Genomic DNA, 21,495 nt, shown 5'->3' on the forward strand with positions numbered 1-21,495 from the left:
TCTGTCCAAGGTCCTGCAACTAGAACATCCCCAGACTGTTTGATTCGAGTTTTAGGTGACTTTTTATGCCAATGGAAGTCATCAAAATGATGAGTGAAATTTGAAACAAAGAAAGCTACTGAGCTCATCCCAATGTTATTCAGAAGCTGAGCTGCTTCAGAAACAAAGGCAGTTAGGCTCCTGCCCCAATGCTAGTCCCTCCCCCTGTGGAGAAGTGATTGTCCGTTCTCTTACTGTATTATTTGGCATACTAAAACCATGCTCATTTACATCATTGGAATCTGGCAGGGGTTCATTCATCACTCAGTATCAATTCCATCCTTTCTCTAAACAGCAAAGAATCATTTATAATATGAAGATATTGTATAATTCATAGCACTTGGAAGGAGGTATCATCCTTTGCAGAACAATTTGCCTCTGCCTATTATGTAAGGGCAGAGAGATGAGGTGAAGGTCAAAAGACCTCATGTCTGGTGTCCATGGTCAAGCCACTTAGACTCTATGAGCTCCAGTTTCCTCTGTAGTACAGTGAAGATGCAGGACATTAAGCTGATACCTCAGAAAAATTGCCTGTCAGAGCTACAGTTCCCACTCTGCAAAATGTAGGTGGGGACAGTGACTGAACCAGATCATTGAAATATCACCCCGAGGTAAAATGGTAAGAGTGCTGATAGAGAAAGTGGAGGGAGTGGATAAAAGAAGATAGGAACACTCAGAAATTCATGCCAGCTTAATTCATAATTTGACACTGTGGTCTCTTCCACACCAATCTATCTTATTAAGTAAAGGATCCAGAGCTGAGACTATAACTGTATTCCAGGATCAAGGCGGCAGGAGCATGTGATGCCTCATCTCCATAATGATACTGTATTAGTTTGCTGGGGCTACCGTATCAAAATACCACAGGCTGGGTGGTTTAAACCACAGAATTTTATTTTCTCACAGTTCTGGAGGCTAGAATTCTGAGATCAAGGAGTTCTGAAGTCTTGGTTTCTTCTGAGGTCCCTCTCCTTGCCTTGTAGATGACCATCTTCTCCCTGTGTTGTCACATTGTCTTCCCTATGTGTGTGCCTGAGTCCAAATCTCCTTTTCTTATAAGGACACAAGCCATATTGGATCAGGGCTCACCCTAATGACTTCATTTTATCTCAATTATCTCTTTAAAGACCTTATTTCCAAATAGAGTCACATTCTGAGGTGCTGAGGTTAGAACTTCAACATCTGATTTGGGGGTGAGGTACACAATTCAGCCCATAACAGATACTTTGCTGTGTGACTGCAGAGGATTAACTTTCTGTATCATCATTTCTGCATCTATAAAATGGTAATAATTATGCTCAGATTAAAGGTGTATCATGAAGATTAGAAATAATGCATGTGAAGTACCTAAATAGTGATTTCTTTCTGTTATTCAGAGAAGGCTAACCCATGGAACAATGTATAGGTTCAGTGGCTTAACACATTAAAAGTTTATTTATGACTCATTTTCCAGGTTAGTGGGCTCCCTTTCATCAGTGAGTCTGAAATAGAGCCTCTTTCCAGGTCTTTTGACAACTCCGCCTTCAAGCAGTAGCCTCCAAGATTGCCTGGGAAATGGATCAGAGCATGGAAATGCACCACAAAGCATTCCTTGTGGCAGCTTGCTTTCTCTTGGCCCAAACTGGTCATGTGAACCACACTAGGGCAAAGGGTCTGGAAAGGCAGTCCCTTGGCTGAGAGTCCCCTTCTCAGCAACAATTCTGCACTGTGGGAAAAGAGAACAGACACTTGATAGTGGATAGTTATCTACATCAGTCGGGGCCATCACAGGCAACAAAAGATGGCACAAAGTAGGGCATGTGCAAAGTGGTTAATAAAGGAACAATTTACAAAGGGATGGGCAGTTTTTGAGGAAAGTACAAGGTCATGGGCAGTGGGAAGGGACATTACCACTCCCAGGCTTGAAGGGGACAGAGGAGGAAGTAGATCCCAGGACCCAGAGGGAGGGGCAGCATGTGGAGAGGGCTGCCTGCCAGGAATAGTAGTCCCTGGTCAACAGATTCAGCCAGAGAGACCGCACGGGAAGGAAGCCAAGTGAAAAATACCCAAACTAATCCTCGGCTCCATCCAGCCTTGAAACTCACTGCCTGCTGACTGGGCTGCCCAGAAGCCAGAAGGCAAGGGAGATCAAGGATGTGGTACATGCAAGGTGGCCTCACGGTCCTGGGCAGATGGACAAGTGTGGAGAGAAAGTGGAGGGGGAAATAGAATAAATAAAGCACAGCTCAAATGCTATATTCTTCAACAGAAAATAAAATTAGACTGGAGGTATTTGGAGGTCTCCTGAGGTGGCTCCATTACTACTTTTTATTCCCTTTGCTCTCCTTTCTAGAAGAGATGGGAAGCAAACAGGTGAGCAGAAGTGTTGTAGAGCAAAGCCCACCAGCTGTGGAACTGGCACCAAATATGTGTTGACTGATGTATGCATTAAGGCGCTCCAGTGAGTAAGCAGCTTCCCCATTGCTCACAAAAGATTACAAGGCAAGCATCATTACCTCCACACCTTTAGGAACTCGAATTCTTAGTTCCCTCTTTCTCACCCTCAGGCCCCACCTAGTCCCACCAGAACTCCAGCATCAAAAGTGCTTCCCAAGCAATCGGAACATTCAAACCCAAATAAGAGCAATGAAAATAAACCCTGCAAATCTGCAGACTCCCAACAATTCCCAACACCTGTAGCCAAAAGGGTTCATCAAACTTTATAAGGCAGAATGCATACTTTCAAGTGGAATAGATTAGGCACACTCCTCAAATATTTGTTACATAAATCTCTTTTCACCTCACAAACACTTTTTTCAAATAAGGAAGCAGAGGATATAAGAAGTTAAATCACTCTTTCTCAGGTTTCTGAGCTAGTTGGTAACAAAGCCAGTGTAAGGATACAAGGACCTTGCTTTATTCTCTGTACTCCGAACCCAACACACACACACACACACACACACACACACACACACACACACACCACACCACACACGCAGACCTTCAGCTATGCAAGAATTGCAATCACTTCCTGCTGCCTACCGAATCCACATCTACCTGACAAAAGAACAGGGAGGGAGAACCAAGGAGCTCTTGGCCTCTTCTCTGTTCTGGAATGAGAAGTAGGGATGGGCCAGCTAGAGAGAGGGCTCTCTCTGTCTCTGTTTTTGTTTCTGTCTCTCTCTTCTTTTCTCATGCCCTCCTAATCTCACCAGATAGAATCAAGGATACAAGAAAAGGAGATTCAGATAAAGAAGAAAACAACACAAAGTAATTAGATGCCATTTTCTGAAAACGCTGCAGTTCATGTGGGATGTTAATGTGCATTTAAAGTCATCCCAGTTGGGCTACTCTCAGACACTGATGTCTCTGAGTCCATCTTAAAGAGAAATCAGAAAACTTAAGTAAGTTATCTACCTAAGGAGACAAAAGATCTGTATGCAGAAAACTATAGGACACTGATGAAAGAAGTTAAAGATGAAACAAACAGATGGAGAGATATACCATGTTCTTGGATTGGAAGAATCAATATTGTGAAACTAACTATACTACCCAAAGCAATCTATAGATTCAATGCAATCCCTATCAAACTACCAATGGCATTTTCCACAGAAATAGAACAAAATTTCACAATTTGTATGGAAACACAAAAGACCTTGAATAGCCAAAGCAATCTTGAGAAAGAAAAACGGAGCTGGAGGAATCAGGCTCCCTGACTTCAGACTATACTACAAAGCTACAGTAATCAAGACAGTATGATACTGGCACAAAAACAGAAATATAGATCAGTGGAAGAGAATACAAAGCCCAGAGATAAACCCATGCACATATAGTCACCTTATTTTTGATAAAGCAGGCAAGAATATACAGTGGAGAAAAGACAACCTCTTCAATAATTGGTGCTGGGGAAACTGGACAGCTACATGCAAAAGAAAGAAATTAGAATATTCCCTAATGTCATACACAAAACTAAACTCAAAATGGATTAAAGACCTAAATGTAAGACCAGACACTATAAAACTCTTAAAGGAAAACATAGGCAGAATGCTCTATGACATAAATCACAGCAAGATCCTTTTTGACCCACCTCCTAGAGAAATGGAAATAAAAACAAAAATAAACAAATGAGACCATAAACAAGATGAAAACACAGCCCTCAGAATGGGAGAAAATATTTGCAAATGAAGCAACTGACAAAGGATTAATCTCCAAAATTTACAAGCAGCTCATACAGCTCAATATCAGAAAAAACAAACAACCCAATCCAAAAATGGGCAGAAGACCTAAATAGACATTTCTCAAAAGAAGATATACAGATTGCCAGCAAACACATGAAAGGATGCTCAACATCACTAATCATTAGAGAAATGAAAATCAGAACTACAGAGAGGTATCACCTCACACCATTCAGAATGGCCATCATCAAAAAATCTACAAACAATAAATGCTGGAGAGATTTTTAATGAAATTTAGGTCATAGTTATAAGACACAAATTATGTTATGTATCATTGATATTGAGCTACATGGTAATTAGACACAAACAATTTCTAGAATTATTGTAATTGATTAAGGGTTTATATAATAAAACATAAGTGAGTTTGTCACAAACAAACAAACAAAAACAAATATAGTCACATCCGAAGTACTGGGAGTTAGGATTTTAACGTATGGATTTGGGGGGGGCTGCATTTCAACCTATAACACCTTCTTACCTATATTTCTTGCTTCAGCTCCCAAATTAACTTCTTGTTCTTAAATCTCTGTCTATTGCTTCTGAGGGAACCTAAACTAGGCATTTTGCTCTAATTTTATTTTTTTTAATGTTTCTGTAAGTGCCTAATCCTTTCAACATTTCTGCCAAGGTGTAATTATCCACATTCTACATATGAAGAAACTGTGACTCAGAGAGACCATACATATTCTCAACAATCTGTAAAGAGAAAAAAAAAAGAGAGAGAGAACTGGGATGAGAACACAGATCTATGTAGGTCACTATCTTTACATCCTTTCCTCTTGTGTCTGCTGCAGTCCTTAGTAATCTCCAGAAGGTCTCTAGAGAGTTCATGATACTGTAGATAAAAATATTAACTGTTCTAAGAAGTTGCTTTTTCTGTCCAGAAAGTATTAGTACTGTTACTTGAACAGAACTGTGTTCCTATTTCTCAGATGAACTTAACAAGCCTCCCTGAACACAGACTCTGGGGGATGCATCAGCCTAGTTCAAGAGAGGTGCAAGATGAATAAGTTCCTGTTCCCCTAAACTCTCCTGTGAAAAATACCATGTAGATTTTAGTGCAAAGAAGCACTTTGTTTTCAATGTGGAAAGACGTGTTTCCTTTTTGGAAATTCAGAACTGAATAACAGCTTATACCTCCCTTTCAAGGAGGGCTTCTGGGAAGCATTAGGCTTACCCATATCGTTAGTGTATTTGAAGTTTATTCCCATTCTCTTTGATAGATTTTATTTATTTACATTCTGGTATTTCAGGATACTGACAACCATACAACAATGACACCAACAACAACAATAACAACTGTTATTACCAATATTAATAAAACACATTATGTTTTAAGCTCCACAATTTACATGTATTTTATTATTTTATGTAACAACTCAATGAAGTGATTGACTAAATAAACAACAATCTACCAGCTGTTTTAGAGAAATGAGATTCCTTCCTCAAGATCATACAACTAACAGAAGAGGTGTTGGAGACTCAAACTCATGTCTGTACAACCCCAAAGCCTGGGGTTAACCTCAGTGATATAATTTACATGTCATATTTTAGGTCATCTGAAATCCCTTATAAGAACAGAGAGGCTGTGTACCATGGTGGGGGGTGTGGAGGTGCTCTGCTCAGAATGCCTTTCACGGAATTGCTGCAAGAATCATAAATGACCTTCAGCCCAAGATGTTGCATCTTCAGATCCACCCCAGGCAGAGGCAAGCCTGCCAAGGTCACACTTTCCACGGGCTACTCATGGTCAACAACTGAGTGTGGGAGGGTTACCAAGCAGGCCTATTCCTTCCCCATAATGGGGAATTCTTCCAAAGGGTTACTTTGGCTTAGAGACACCCCATTGGCCTAGCTGAGACTTTCTCCAAATTTCAATGTGATCTGAGGCTCTCCTTATCTACTCCTGCTCCCTCCTTCTTTAGTTTTCACAGACATTTCTCCCAATAAATCTCCTACACTTCTAATCTCATCTTTGCATCAGAGAGAATGACAGATAAATAAAAGAAAATAAGTGTATTCAATTTTTAATTTATGTAATATAATCCCAGAGCTAACTTAGTGCCTGTGACATATTCAATGCTCAAGAAATATTTGTTGGATAAATGCCTTCTATACTCAAGTGGCCTACAGCACTGGAATTAAAAGTCATATATGGTAATGGATAACTTAGAGAGGAGGCATAATGTAAAAAAGGTCTATGATAAGAGAATAATTAGTAAAGTGCTTTGGTTGTAGAAGATTGGATCGGAGAAACCAGCAGAGAGTTTCATGGAGGAGAAGCATGCCACATGATTTTAAAGGCCATATAAGACTTCTGTGAGTGAAGAAAGTCAGAGAAGTTAGTAGAACTCCAGAAACAATGTGAATGAAGTAGAGAGATGTGTTCTATTACATGACTTCTACTAGACAAGTAAGTGGTGACACATGAGTGGAGTAGCTTTTACAGAGAATAAATGGGGAGCAGAATGGAGAAGGAAACTGGGGAAAGAGTTTGTGTATGAGTGTAAGAGGTGTACGAAGTCATACTCTTTGAATCATCTAGAAATGAGAATAAAGATAGTTGCTCTCTAATAGTGCTATCCAGTAGAAGCACAATGTAAGCTACACATGTGAGCCACATTTGTGATTTAAAATTTTCTGATAGGTGCATAAGGAAATGGGTGAAGATAATTTAATAATATATTTTAAATATCCAAAATATTATCACTTCATCATGTTATAAATGTAAAAATTATTCATGAGATGTCTTACATTATTTTTTCTTACTACATCTTCAAAATCTGGCATTTTATACTTAACAGAGCATCTCAGTTCAAACCAGCCACATTTAAGTGCTCAGTGGCCATCTGTATCTAGTGGATACTCTACTGAACACCCCAATTCTATAATAGCCTACAGACAAAAAGATGGAATGGCCTAACAAAACACTGTAAAGAATTCACATCTGGGAGAGGAAACACTTCCTGAATATACCCTGAAGAACTCAGGTCATGGGGACAATGCCAAGCCTTCCTGCTTCGGTGGTGTTTATTGAGAGTACAGCCTTTGAGAGGATAGGCTTTGGAGAATCCAGCTCTTGCAGTGGCTAAGTGTGTGATCGTGAGCACATCAGGGCATCTATGAGTCTCAGTGGCTTCAGATGTATAATGGTGATAACCCCATCCAGCTCTCCAGTTGCTGTTCTTCTTTTCCCATGAATCCATTGTTCTTGGTTTGTTGCAGGCACAATTCTGTGTGCCTTGCAACACCAGTCTAATTCACCTAACAACCCTATGAGGTAGGCACTACTATTATTTCCTGGTGCTATTAGAGACATAAAAATAAGTGAAGTGACTCACCCAGGGTCACCCAGTGAGTAAGTGGTAGAGTCTGGATTCAAACCCTGCCCTCCAGCTCCAGAGTTGAAGTTCTTATCATTCTATCATGTTGTCTCCCTAACAGGGCTTTGAGACCTCAAATTATAAACAACAGCAGCAAAACAATGACAACAAAGCCAAGTGCTCAGAAGGCAAGTATTTCTAGACATAACCAGGAGGTAACTGATAATAATTCCTCAGCAACAGAGTTGAGTTCTGACTATATTTGAGGATCGGATCTTTAAAGAGGTAATTAAGGTAAATTGAGGTCATTAGGGTATGTCTTAATCCAATATGACTGGTGTCCTTATAGGGAAAACAAGCAGGGATACAGAAATACAGAGGGAAGGCACATGGAGACGATAGCCTTCTACAGGACAAGCAGAAATGCCACAGAAGAAACCAACGCTGCAGACACCTTGATCTCAGACTCCTGGTCTCCAGAACTGGAGTTTTTTGAACCACCCAGTCTGTGATCCCTTGTTATGGAAGCCCTAGATGACTAATATAGAGGTTGAGGAAGTAAGACAAGGAAGGGAAGGAGGTCACTCATGGGGTATTAATGGGCAGGTGACCTGTGAGAGCCTCTAGAACTCAGTCCCATTGAGGACCCCTGTAGTCATCTCCTCCACAGGGTTGGGGACGCTGGGTGGATCCACCAGGTTCCATCCTTTTTGGGCTGAAGTCTGGGGCAGTAACATCCTAGCTTGCCCCACTTACAGGCTGAGCATCTCCTGAAGTCAGAGAGATTCCTCAGGCCATAGCAGTAAAAATCCTCTAAAACAATGGGAACAGTGAGTGTAGGGTACATGGATGAGGCATCAGTGGCATTTGCTATTAAAATGCTTAGCAAACGCTAGCTCCACAATAATAAATGAAGGCAGTACTAATTAATTCAACACATATATACTGTCCCCAGGCCATGTTCTAAGCTCTAGGATTACCCAAGTGACCCAGATGGCCATCGTACAGTTTGGAGTACAGGTGGGAGTGAGTGATGTGGAGCTAAGGAGGCAGAGAGGGGACATATAACATAGAATAAGCTCAGAGAGTGACAGGTGCTATGAAGGAAGGGCAACAGGACAATGAGACAAATAACCCGACACAGGGTCACTAGTATTTGTAACTGAAAAGGACAAGAGCCTCAGAACCCTACTAAATAATTCCTCACACAGAGGGAGAGTGGCTTCATTTATTAAGGAACTCAGAATTCTAGGGAGACCCTGAGCTTGGGGCACAGATAAATTTACTTCTAGGAGAGAAGAATGTGGCAGGGGAGAACACTGAAGAACTATGGAAAAAAGACACAAGTTCACTTTTTTAAAGGACAGGCAAATGTACTTTCAGGGAAGAGGTCTTTAGCTGCCACTAAATTCTCTTTTGCTATTCTGATGAGTTTCAAGCTTCTAGAGGCAGAAGTTCTGTAGTAAGGAAGGAAGAAATAACTAGAATTTATCACCAAAGGAATCATCCAGTCAACAGATATGCATCTAAATATTTTCTATGGTTAATCCTTGGGCAAACAATTTAACAGCTAGCTAATCAGAGGTGGTCCCTGACCCTACAAGGCTACAGTCTTGCAAGGTAGTTCTCAACCAGGGGAGATTTTGTATCCAGGAAACATTTGTCAACATCTGCAAACATTTCAATTGTCACAACTAGGGGATGCTACTGACATCTGATGGATAGAGGTTGAGGATGCTGCTAAACATCCTACAATACACAGGACAGCCCCCACAAAAAAGTATTATCTGACCCAAAATATCAATAGTGTTGTGGTTGAAACCTTCAGGAAAGTCAGTGATACTGGATCTTAACCATTCAACCGCAATATTTAAGCTTCTCTTCTTTATCATGTTCTCTAAGTATCTAGCACAAAGCCACCATGTATTACATGCTAAATAAATATCAAGTATCATAAGATAAATGCTGATCATCAAGGTAATATGATGTAATAGAAAGAGAACAGGGCTTTGAGGTAGATGCCCTGGTTTTTAATTATTTAACTTACTACTCATGTGACTTCTTAGGGCTGTGGCATGACCACTCTGACTCTCAGTTTTCTTATCTGTCAAAATAGGGTGGATGTAAACGTGTAATGGAGAGACACATGAAAAGCAGCCAGAAGTGTAAGACATAGCATAAATCCTCCACAAATATTCTTTCACACAGCTTCCCTCACCCCATCAGTGACCCCAGTTGTTCAAACACCATTAAGTCACTCTACACCCATTTCTAATTTTGAATAAATTGACCAGGTTGCTTTCATTTTTTTCGAAGTCATTATTAGTCCCAATCCCTTAATCATTTCATTTTTATAGGAATTTGTTTATAAAAATTGAAATTAGAAAGAAAATGCAGATATTAATTTCTGATACTCAATATTTTAGCAGTTTAAAAATTCTTATCAGTAAGTTCTTCAGAAGGAAGACAAACCTGAATAAATAGAGAAGATCATGTCATGAAAACTAGTGATTCAATTCAACATAGTTTTGGAAGTTTTAGCCACTGCAATCAGAGAAGAAAAAGAAATAGATGGAATCTAAATCAGAAAAGAAGTAAAGATGTCACTGTTTGCAGATAACGTGCTACTATACATAAAGAATCCTAAAGATGCTACCAGAAAACTACTAGAACTAATCAACGAATTTGGTAAAGTAGCAGGATACAAAATTAATGCACAGAAACTTATTGCATTGCTATACACTACTGATGAAAAATCTGAAAGAGAAATTAAGGAAACACTCCCATTTACCACTGCAACAAAAAGAATAAAATACCTAGGAATAAACCTACCTAAGGAGACAAAAACACCTGTATGCAGAAAACTATAAGACACTGATGAAAGAAATTAAAGATGATACAAACAGATGGAGAGATATACCATGTTCTTGGATTGGAAGAATCAACATTGTGAAAATGACTATATTACCCAAAGCAATCTACAGATTCACTGCAATCCTTATCAAATTACTGATGGCATTTTTCACAGAACTAGAGCAGAAAATTTCACAATTTGTATGGAAACACAAAAGACCCTGAATAGCCAAAGCAACCTTAAGAAAGAAAAATGGAGAGGGATGAATCTGGCTCCCTGACTTCAGACTATACTACAAAGCTACAGTAATCAAGACAGTATGGTACTGGCACAAATATAGATCAATGGAAGAGAATAGAAAGCCCAGAGATAAGCCCATGCACATATAGTCACCTTATTTTTGATAAGGGAGGCAAGAATATACAATGGAGAGAAGACAGCCTCTTCAATAATTGGTGCTGGGAAAACTGGACAGCTACATATAAAAGAATGAAATTAGAACACTCCTTAACACCACACACAAAAATAAACTCAAAATGGAGTTTAATGTAAGGTCAGACACTATAAAACTTACCTAAATATAAGGCCAAACACTATAAAAATCTTAGAGGAAAACACAGGCAGAACACTCTGTGACATAAATAACATCAAGATCATTTTTGACCCACCTACTAGAGAAATGGAAATAAAAAATAAAAATAAAAACAAATGTGACTTCATGAAACTTAAAAGCTTTTGCACAGCAAAGTAAATCATAAACAAGAGGAAAAGACAACCCTCAGAATGGGAGAAAATATTTGCAAATGAAGCAACTGACAAAGGATTAATCTCCAAAATTTGCAAGCAGCTCATGCATCTGAATATCAAAAAACAGACAACCCAATCCAAAAATGAACAGAGGACCTAAATAGACATTTCTCTAAAGAAGATATACAGATTGCCAAAAAACACATGAAAGAATGCTCAACATCACGAATCATTAGAGAAATGCAAATCAAAACTACAATGAGGTATCACCTCACACCAGTCTGAAAGGCCATGATCAAAAAATCTACAGAAAATAAATGCTGGAGAGGGTGTGGAGAAAAGGAAACCCTCTTGCACTGTTGGTGGGAATGTAAATAGATACAGCCACTATGGAGAACAGTATGGAGTTTCCTTAAAAAACTAAAACTAGAGCTACCATACGTTCCAGCAATCCTACTACTGGGCATATACCCTGAGAAAACCATAATTCAAAAAGAGTCATGTACCACAAAGTTCATTGCAGCTCTATTTACAATAGCCAGGACATGGAAGCAACCTAAGTGTCCATCAACAGATGAATGGATAAAAAAGATATGGCACATATATACAATGGGATATTACTCAGCCACAAAAAGAAACGAAATTGAGTTATGTGTAGTGAGGTGGATGGATCTAGAATCTGTCATACAGAGTGAAGTAAGTCAGAAAGAGAAAAACAAATACCGTATGCTAACACATATATATGGAATCTAAAAAAAAAAAAAGGTTTTGAAGAACCTAGGGGCACTACAGGAATAAATATGCAGATGTGGAGAGTGGACTTGAGGACATAGGGAGGGGGAGGGGTGGACTGGGACGAGGTGAGAGAGAGGCATGGACATATATACACTACCAAGTGTAGAATGGATGGCTGGTGGGAAGCAACCACATAGAACAGTGAGATCAGCTCGGTGCTTTGTGACCACCTAGAGAGGTGGGATAGAGAGGGTGGGAGGGAGACGCAAGAGGTATGATATATGGGGATATATGTATATGTATAACTGATTCACTTTATTATAAAGCAGAAACTAACACACCATTGTAAAGCAATTATACTCCAATAAAGGTGTTAAAAAAATAGTGCTTCAGAAACTGTAAAAACAAACCTTTTTAGAGGAGGTCTCTTTTCTTTCATCCCTAAAGTTCTGTTCTCCCATTTGTCAGACCAGTGAGCTAGCTAATGGAAGGCTAAAAATGAGGATTTAAATGAGTGTAATGAAATTTTGCCACCTCACTCTGCATCATCATGGTAATAATAACAGTTAGATCCAGGTCTGCTCGGCACTCCGCTCAGGTGTTTCGTTTAGTTTAATCCTCACACTAACTTCACAAAATGGTTATTTTTATTCTTCTCATTTTACAGATGGGAAAAATAATGCTCAGTGACAGTAAGTAACTCATCTGAGGGCACTTAGAAAGAGCCAAAACAACAGTATTTAATATACCACATATTCACACGTCGATTCATTTAAAGTTCATTAAAAATGCATGTAGACAACTTGGAAGCATTTGCTCTTCTCAGTTTTTCAAAGAAGGAAACTAAGATTCTTATGACATCATCATTTCCAAGCAATGGCAGTCTTAGAAGGCAGTCAAGATGGGTCAGTTCAATGTTCTGATCCAGAAATAGAAAATCTGAGGGGAATTGTACAAAGATGGTCAAAAGGTACAAAATTCCAATGATAAGATAAGTAAATATTGGTGATATAATGTACATCATGATGACTATAGTTAACACTGGTATATGGAATATTTGAAAGTTGATAAGAGAGTACATCCTAAAAGTTCTCATCAGAAGGAAAAAAAATCATTTTTTATATCTATATGATATGACAGATGTTAACTAAATTTATTGTGGTAATCATTTCATAATATATATGTCACTATGCTGTACACCTTAAAGTTATATAGTGCTGTATGATAATTATATCTTAACAAAACTGAAAAAAAAAAGTAAGAGAAAAAAAATATCTGGACCTGAGGCCAATTTTGCTTTGGGAAAGCTATTTGACATTTCTGGTTTTAAATTCTGCATATGTTAAAAGGATGCTAATGATAGATGTGGACATAATTCAACACCTCACATGGATTACATCTTTTGAACCTCACAACAACTCGCTAGGGTGATTGCAGCAAGGACAGTTTGCTGCAATCCTAGTGACTTAAAGATTTTGATTTCTTTAAGTCTGAGGATTGCCTGTTATTTTTTATTATATAATCTGGATACAGTCAGTGGCTGACACATAATAGGGTTTCTATAAATGTCTGTTGGCTAAAAGACTATCCAATAAACATTTGGAAAAGAATGCCTCCCTCTTCATAACACATGAGCTATTATAGAAATTTAAGATCATTTTCTGGTTGGTTTTAATCTAATAAATGGCTGTCATTGCATAGGATGTCAATAAAACTATTTAAATCAAAATAATTCCCGAACTTGACTTCACATTTAATGCAGAAGGAAGGATTAGGAATATACACATAGACAATGATGATTTGCTAATTGCAAACTATGGCAGTTACTGTCTTCATAGAGTGTCCAGATATAAAACCCCATGGCTTGAAATTCACTTCTTGCTTTCAGCTGACCCCTCTGCTGAATTTTAAACTCATATAACCAACAGCTTAGATCATGTTTCTATTTGGTTGTCTAATAGACATTTCTAATTTAACATGTCCAAAATTCAGATCCCAATCTTTTCCTTGAAATCCGCTCTTCCCCTAGGTGACCTCATATCAGTTAATGACAACTCCATTCATTAAACTGCTCGGGTCAAGAACCTGGGAAATATTCACTGCTCTCTTTTGATCAGCATTACCCACATCCAATTCATCTGCTATTCCTTTGGTCTCTACCTTGAAAATTACCTAGAACCTGACCATTTCTCTTGTCTTGCACAGCTACCATTCGCTCAAGTCATCATCATATCTCCCTTGCACTGTATAAAAAGCTATAATTGTTCTCTCTGCTTTGATCCTTGCTTGCCTATAATTTAAAAATTTGTTTTTGTCTCTCTTCTGATTTCCCCTATCTCAAAGCCTTGCCCTTAATCTGCTCCCACCTCAGCAGTCTCTGTGCCATTCCTCACACATACCAGGCACACTCCTTTTGGGGGTCTTCTATCTTTACAGTTTTTCCAGTCTTAGACTTGGGCTGTCTTGTTCATGCTGAATTCCTAGTGCCTGAACCTGTGCCTGATACATAAAAGGAACTCAAATATGTTTTGAGTAAATGAACTAAATAATATGTAAACCGATTCTGAAAATATACTTGATGGATATTCTTTTTTTTTTTTTTTTTTTTTTTTTATAAAACTTCACTCAGTTATGCATATACATGTGTATAGGGTCATGATGTACAATGTATTTTTTTTCTTTTTTTTAATTTTTTAATTAGTTTCTGCTTTATAACAAAGTGAATCAGTTATACATATACATCTGTTCCCACATCCCTTCCCTCATGCATCTCCCTCCCTCCCACCCTCCCCATCCCACCCCTCCAGGCGGTCACAAAGCACCGAGCTGATCTCCCTGTGCTCTGTGGCTGCTTCCCACTATCTATCTACCTTACGTTTGGTAGTGTATATATGTCCATGCCTCTCTTTCGCTTTGTCACAGCTTACCCTTCCCCCTCCCCATATCTTCAAGTCCATTCTCAAGTAGGTCTGTGTCTTTATTCCCGTTTTGCCCCTAGGTCCTTCATGACTTTTTTTTTTTTAATTCCGTATATATGTGTTAGCATACGGTATTTGTCTTTCTCTTTCTGACTTACTTCACTCTGTATGACAGACTCTAGGTCTATCCACCTCATTACAAATAGCTCAGTTTCGTTTCTTTTTATGGCTGAGTAATATTCCATTGTATATATGTGCCACATCTTCTTTATCCATTCATCCGATGATGGACACTTAGGTTGTTTCCAGCTCCGGGCTATTGTGAATAGAGCTGCAATGAACATTTTGGTACATGTCTCTTTTGGAATTATGGTTTTCTCAGGGTATATGCCTAGTAGTGGGATTGCTGGGTCATATGGTAGTTCTATTTGTAGTTTTTTAAGGAACCTCCATACTGTTCTCCATAGTGGCTGTACCAATTCACATTCCCACCAGCAGTGCAAGAGTGTTCCCTTTTTTCCACACCCTCTCCAGCATTTATTGTTTCTAGATTTCTTGATGATGGCCATTCTGACTGGTGTGAGATGATATCTCATTGTAGTTTTGATTTGCATTTCTCTAATGACTAATGATGTTGAGCATTCTTTCATGTGTTTGTTGGCAGTCTGTATATCTTCTTTGGAGAAATGCCTATTTAAGTCTTCTGCCCATTTTGGATTGGGTTGTTTGTTTTTTTGCTATTGAGCTGCATGAGCTGTTTATAAATTTTGGAGATTAATCCTTTGTCAGTTGCTTCATTTGCAAATATTTTCTCCCATTCTGAGGGTTGTCTTTTGGTCTTGTTTATGGTTTCCTTTGCTGTGCAAAAGCTTTGAAGTTTCATTAGGTCCCATTTGTTTATCTTTGTTTTTATTTCCATTTCTCTAGGAGATGGGTCCAAAAGGATCTTGCTGTGATTTATGTCATAGAGTGTTCTACCTATGTTTTCCTCTAAGAGTTTGATAGTTTCTGGCCTTACATTTAAGTCTTTAATCCATTTTGAGCTTATTTTTCTGTATGGTGTTAGGGAATGATCTAATCTCAAACTTTTACATGTCCGTGTCCAGTTTTCCCAGCACCACTTATTGAAGAGGCTGTCCTTTCTCCACTGTACATTCCTGCCTCCTTTATCAAAGATAAGTTGGCCATATGTGCGTGGGTTTATCTCTGGGTTTTCTATCCTGATCCACTGATCTATCTTTCTGTTTTTATGCCAGTACCACACTGTCTTGATTACTGTAGCTTTGTAGTATAGTCTGAAGTCAGGGAGCCTGATTCCTCCAGCTCCGTTTTTCGTTCTCAAGATTGCTTTGGCTATTCGGGGTCTTTTGTTTTTCCAAACAAATTTTGAAATTTTTTGTTCTAGTTCTGTGAAAAATGCCAGTCGTAGTTTGATAGGGATTGCATTGATTCTGTAGATTGCTTTGGGTAGTAGAGTCATTTTCACAATATTGATTCTTCCAATCCAGGAGCATGGTATATCTCTCCATCTATTTGTATCATCTTTAATTTCTTTCATCAGTGTCTTATAATTTTCTGCATACAGGTCTTTTGTCTCCTTAGGTAGGTGTATTCCTAGATATTTTATTCTTTTTGTTGCAATGGTAAATGGGAGTGTTTTCTTGATTTCATTTTCAGATTTTTCATCATTAGTGTACAGGAATGCCAGAGATTTCTGTACATTAATTTTGTATCCTGCTACTTTACCAAATTCATTGATTAGTTCTAGTAGTTTTTCGGTAGCATCTTTAGGATTCTCTATGTATAGTATCATGTCATCTGCAAACAGTGACAGCTTTACTTCTTCTTTTCCAATTTGGAATTCCTTTTATTTCCTTTTCTTCTCTGATTGCTGTGGCTAAAACTTCCAAAACTAGGTTGAATAAGAGTGGTGAGAGTGGGCAGCCTTGTCTTGTTCCTGATCTTAGTGGAAATGGTTTCAGTTTTTCACCATTGAGGACAATGTTGGCTGTGGGTTTGTCATATATGGCCTTTATGATGTTGAGGAAAGTTCCCTCTATGCCTACTTTCTGCAGGGTTTTTATCATAAATGGGTGTTGAATTTTGTCGAAAGCTTTCTCTGCATCTATTGAGATGATCATATGGTTTTTCTCCTTCAATTTGTTAATATGGTGTATCACGTTGATTGATTTGCGTATATTGAAGAATCCTTGCATTCCTGGAATAAACCCCACTTGATCATGGTCTATGATCTCTTTAATGTGCTCTTGGATTCTGTTTGCTAGTATTTTGTTGAGGATTTTTGCATCTATGTTCATCAGTGATATTGGCCTGTAGTTTTCTTTCTTTGTGACATCCTTGCCTGGTTTTCGTATCAAGGTGATGGTGGCCTCGTAGAATGAGTTTGGGAGTGTTCCTTCCTCTGATATTGTTTGGAAGAGTTTGAGAAGGATGGGTGTTAGCTCTTCTCTAAATGTTTGATAGAATTCGCCTGTGAAGCCATCTGGTCCTGGGCTTTTGTTTGATGGAAGATTTTTAATCACAGTTTCAATTTCAGTGCTTGTGATTGGTCTATTCATATTTTCTATATCTTCCTGAGTCAGTCTTGGCAGGTTGTGCATTTCTAAGAATTTGCCCATCTCTTCCAGGTTGTCCATTTTATGGGCATAGAGTTGCTTGTAGTAATCTCTCATGATCTTTTGTATTTCTGCAGTGTCAGTTGTTACTTCTCCTTTTTCATTTCTAATTGTATTGATTTGAGTCTTCTCCCTTCTTTTCTTGATGAGTCTGGCTAATGGTTTATCAATTTTGTTTATCTTCTCAAAGAACCAGCTTTTAGTTTTATTGATCTTTGCTATTGTTTCCTTCATTTCTTTTTCATTTATTTCTGATCTGATTTTTATGATTTCTTTCCTTCTGCTAACTTTGGGGTGTTTTTGTTCTTCTTTCTCTAATTGCTTTAGGTGTAAGGTTAGGTTGTTTATTCGAGATGTTTCCTGTTTCTTAAGGTGGGATTGTATTGCTATAAACTTCCCTCTTAGAACTGCTTTTGCTGCGTCCCATAGGTTTTGGGTCGTCGTGTCTCCATTGTCATTTGTTTCTAGGTATTTTTTAATTTCCTCTTTGATTTCTTCAGTGATCACTTCGTTATTAAGTAGTGTATTGTTTAGCCTCCATGTGTTTGTATTTTTTACAGCTCTTTTCCTGTAATTGATATCTAGTCTCATAGCATTGTGGTCAGAAAAGACACTTGATACAATTTCAATTTTCTTAAATTTACCAAGGCTTGATTTGTGACCCAAGATATGATCTATCCTGGAGAATGTTCCATGAGCACTTGAGAAAAATGTGTATTCTGTTGTTTTTGGATGGAATGTCCTATAAATATCAATTAAGTCCATCTTGTTTAATGTATCATTTAAAGCTTGTGTTTCCTTATTTATTTTCATTTTGGAAGATCTGTCCATTGGTGAAAGTGGGGTGTTAAAGTCCCCTACTATGATTGTGTTACTGTCGATTTCTCCTTTTATGGCTGTTAGTATTTGCCTTATGTATTGAGGTGCTCCTATGTTTGGTGCATAAATATTTACAATTGTTATATCTTCTTCTTGGATCGATCCCTTGATCATTATGTAGTGTCCTTCTTTCTCTCTTCTAGTAGTCTTTATTTTAAAGTCTATTTTGTCTGATATGAGAATTGCTACTCCAGCTTTCTTTTGGTTTCCATTTGCATGGAATATCTTTTTCCATCCCCTTACTTTCAGTCTGTATGTGTCTCTAGGTCTGAAGTGGGTCTCTTGTAGACAGCATATATATGGGTCTTGTTTTTGTATCCATTCAGCCAATCTGTGTCTTTTGGTGGGAGCATTTAGTCCATTTACATTTAAGGTAATTATCGATATGTATGTTCCTATTCCCATTTTCTTAATTGTTTTGGGTTCGTTATTGTAGGTATATTCCTTCTGTTGTGTTTCTTGCCTAGAGAAGTTCCTTTAGCATTTGTTGTAAAGCTGGTTTGGTGGTGCTGAACTCTCTCAGCTTTTGCTTGTCTGTAAACGTTTTAATTTCTCCATCAAATCTGAATGAGATCCTTGCTGGGTAGAGTAATCTTGGTTGCAGGTTTTTCTCCTTCATCACTTTAATTATGTCCTGCCACTCCCTTCTGGCTTGTAGAGTTTCTGCTGATAGATCAGCTGTTATCCTGATGGGGATTCCCTTGTGTGTTATTTGTTGTTTTTGCCTTGCTGCTTTTAATATGATTTCTTTGTGTTTAATTTTTGACAGTTTGATTAATATGTGTCTTGGCGTATTTCTCCTTGGATTTATTCTGTATGGGACTTTCTGTGCTTCCTGGACTTGATTAACTATTTCCTTTCCCATATTAGGGAAGTTTTCAACGATAATCTCTTCAAATATTTTCTCAGTCCCTTTCTTTTTCTCTTCTTCTGGAACCCCTATAATTCGAATGTTGGTGCGTTTAATGTTGTCCCAGAGGTCTCTGAGACTGTCCTCTGTTCTTTTCATTCTTTTTTCTTTATTTTGCTCTGCAGCCGTTATTTCCACTATTTTATCTTCCACCTCACTTATCCGTTCTTCTGCCTCAGTTATTCTGCTATTGATCCCATCTAGAGTATTTTTTATTTCATGTATTGTGTTTTTAATCAATGCTTGATTCATCTTTAGTTCTTCTAGGTCCTTGTTAACTGTTTCTTGCATTTTGTCTATTCTATTTCCAAGATTTTGGATCTGGGAAATAGAATCTTGGATCATCTTTACCATCATTATTCTGAATTCTTTTTCAGGTAGACTGCCTATTACCTCTTCATTTGTTAGGTCTGGTGGGTTTTTATCTTGTTCCTTCTCCCGCTGTGTGTTTTTCTGTCTTCTCATTTTGCTTATGTTACTGTGTTTGGGGTCTCCTTTTTGCAGGCTGCAGGTTCGTAGTTCCCGTTGTTTTTGGTGTCTGTCCCCAGTGGCTAAGGTTGGTTTAGTGGGTTGTGTAGGCTTCCTGGTGGAAGGTACTAGTGCCTGTGTTCTGGTGAATGAGGCTGGATCTTGTCTTTCTGGTGGGCAGGTCCACGTCTGGTGGTGTGTTTTGGGGTGTCTGCGGACTTTTTATGATTTTAGGCCACCTCTCTGCTAATGGGTGGCGTTGTGTTTCTGTCTTGCTAGTTGTTTGGCATAGGGTGTCCAGCACTGTAGCTTGCTGGTCGTTGAGTGAAGCTGGGTGCTGGTGTTGAGATGGAGATCTCTGGAAGATTTTCGCCGTTTGATATTACGTGGAGCTGGGAGGTCTCTTGTGGACCAGTGTCCTGAAGTTGGCTCTCCCACCTCAGAGGCACAGCACTGACTCCTGGCTCCTCAATTTGGGATGATTTGTTGTCTATTCATGTATTCCACAGATGCAGGGTACATCAAGTTGATTGTGGAGCTTTAATCCGCTGCTTCTGAGGCTGCTGGGAGAGGTTTCCCTTTCTCTTCTTTGTTCTCACAGCTCCTGGGTCTCAGCTTTGGATTTGGCCCCGCCTCTGCGTGTAGGTCGCCGGAGGGCGTCTGTTCTTCGCTCAGACAGGACAGGGTTAAAGGAGCAGCCTCTTCGGGGACTCTGGCTCACTCAGGCCGGGCGGGAGGGAGGGGCACGGAGTGCGGGGCGAGCCTGCAGCGGCAGAGGTCGGCGTGATGTTGCACCAGCCCGAGGCGCGCCGTGCGTTCTCCCAGGGAAGCCGCCCCTGGATCCCGGGACCCCGGCAGTGGCGGGCTGCACAGGCTCCCGGAAGGGCGGTGTGGACAGTGACCTGCGCTCGCACACAGGCTTCTTGGCGGCGGCAGCAGCAGCCCCAGCGTCCCACGCCCGCCACTGGGCTCCGCGCTTTCAGTCGTGACTCGCGCCCGTCTGTGGAGCCCCTTTAAGCAGCGCTCTTAATCCCCTCTCCTCGCGCACCAGGAAACCAAGAGGGAAGAAAAAGTCTCTTGCCTCTTCGGCAGCTCCAGAGTTTTCCCGGACTCCCTGCCGGCTAGCTGTGGCACATTAGCCCCCTTCAGGCTGAGTTCTCGCCGCCAGCCCCAGTCCTTTCCCTGCGCTCTGACCGAAGCCCGAGCCTCAGCTTCCAGCGCCGCCCGCCCTGGCGGGCGAGCAGACAAGCCTCTCGGGCGGGTGAGTGCCGCTCGGCACCGATCCTCTGTGCGGGAATCTCTCCGCTTTGCCCTACCCAGGTATGTGGGGAGTTTCTTGCCTTTTGGGAGGTCTGGGGTCTTCTGCCAGCATTCAGTAGGTGTTCTGTAGGAGTTGTTCCACGTGTAGCTGTATTTCTGGTGTATCCGTGGGGAGGAAGGTGATCTCCGCGTCTTACTCTTCCGCCATCTTACCCGGAAGTACCGGATATTCTTTTATTTATTCATTCAACAAAGTATTTTGGGAGTACTATGTGTCAGATACTGGAAATAAATTGTTAATATGAAGGCAAGGAGTTTGTGGTACTTTTTATTTTTTAGAGAGATAGGTTTAAACACACACATAAATGAACTAATAGATTATTAAATAAGTGAACATTCTGTATAACATTGAGGTAGAAATAAAGAGGATGCATTGAGATAGGGAATGGGGGGGCCCTCTGATAAAGTATTTCAGCATTTAAGCAGAAAACTTAATCAGGAGAAATAAGCAG

The sequence above is a fragment of the Mesoplodon bidens genome, assembly GCF_964165515.1.
Source record: "Mesoplodon bidens genome assembly, chromosome: 1".
NCBI lineage: Eukaryota > Metazoa > Chordata > Mammalia > Artiodactyla > Ziphiidae > Mesoplodon > Mesoplodon bidens.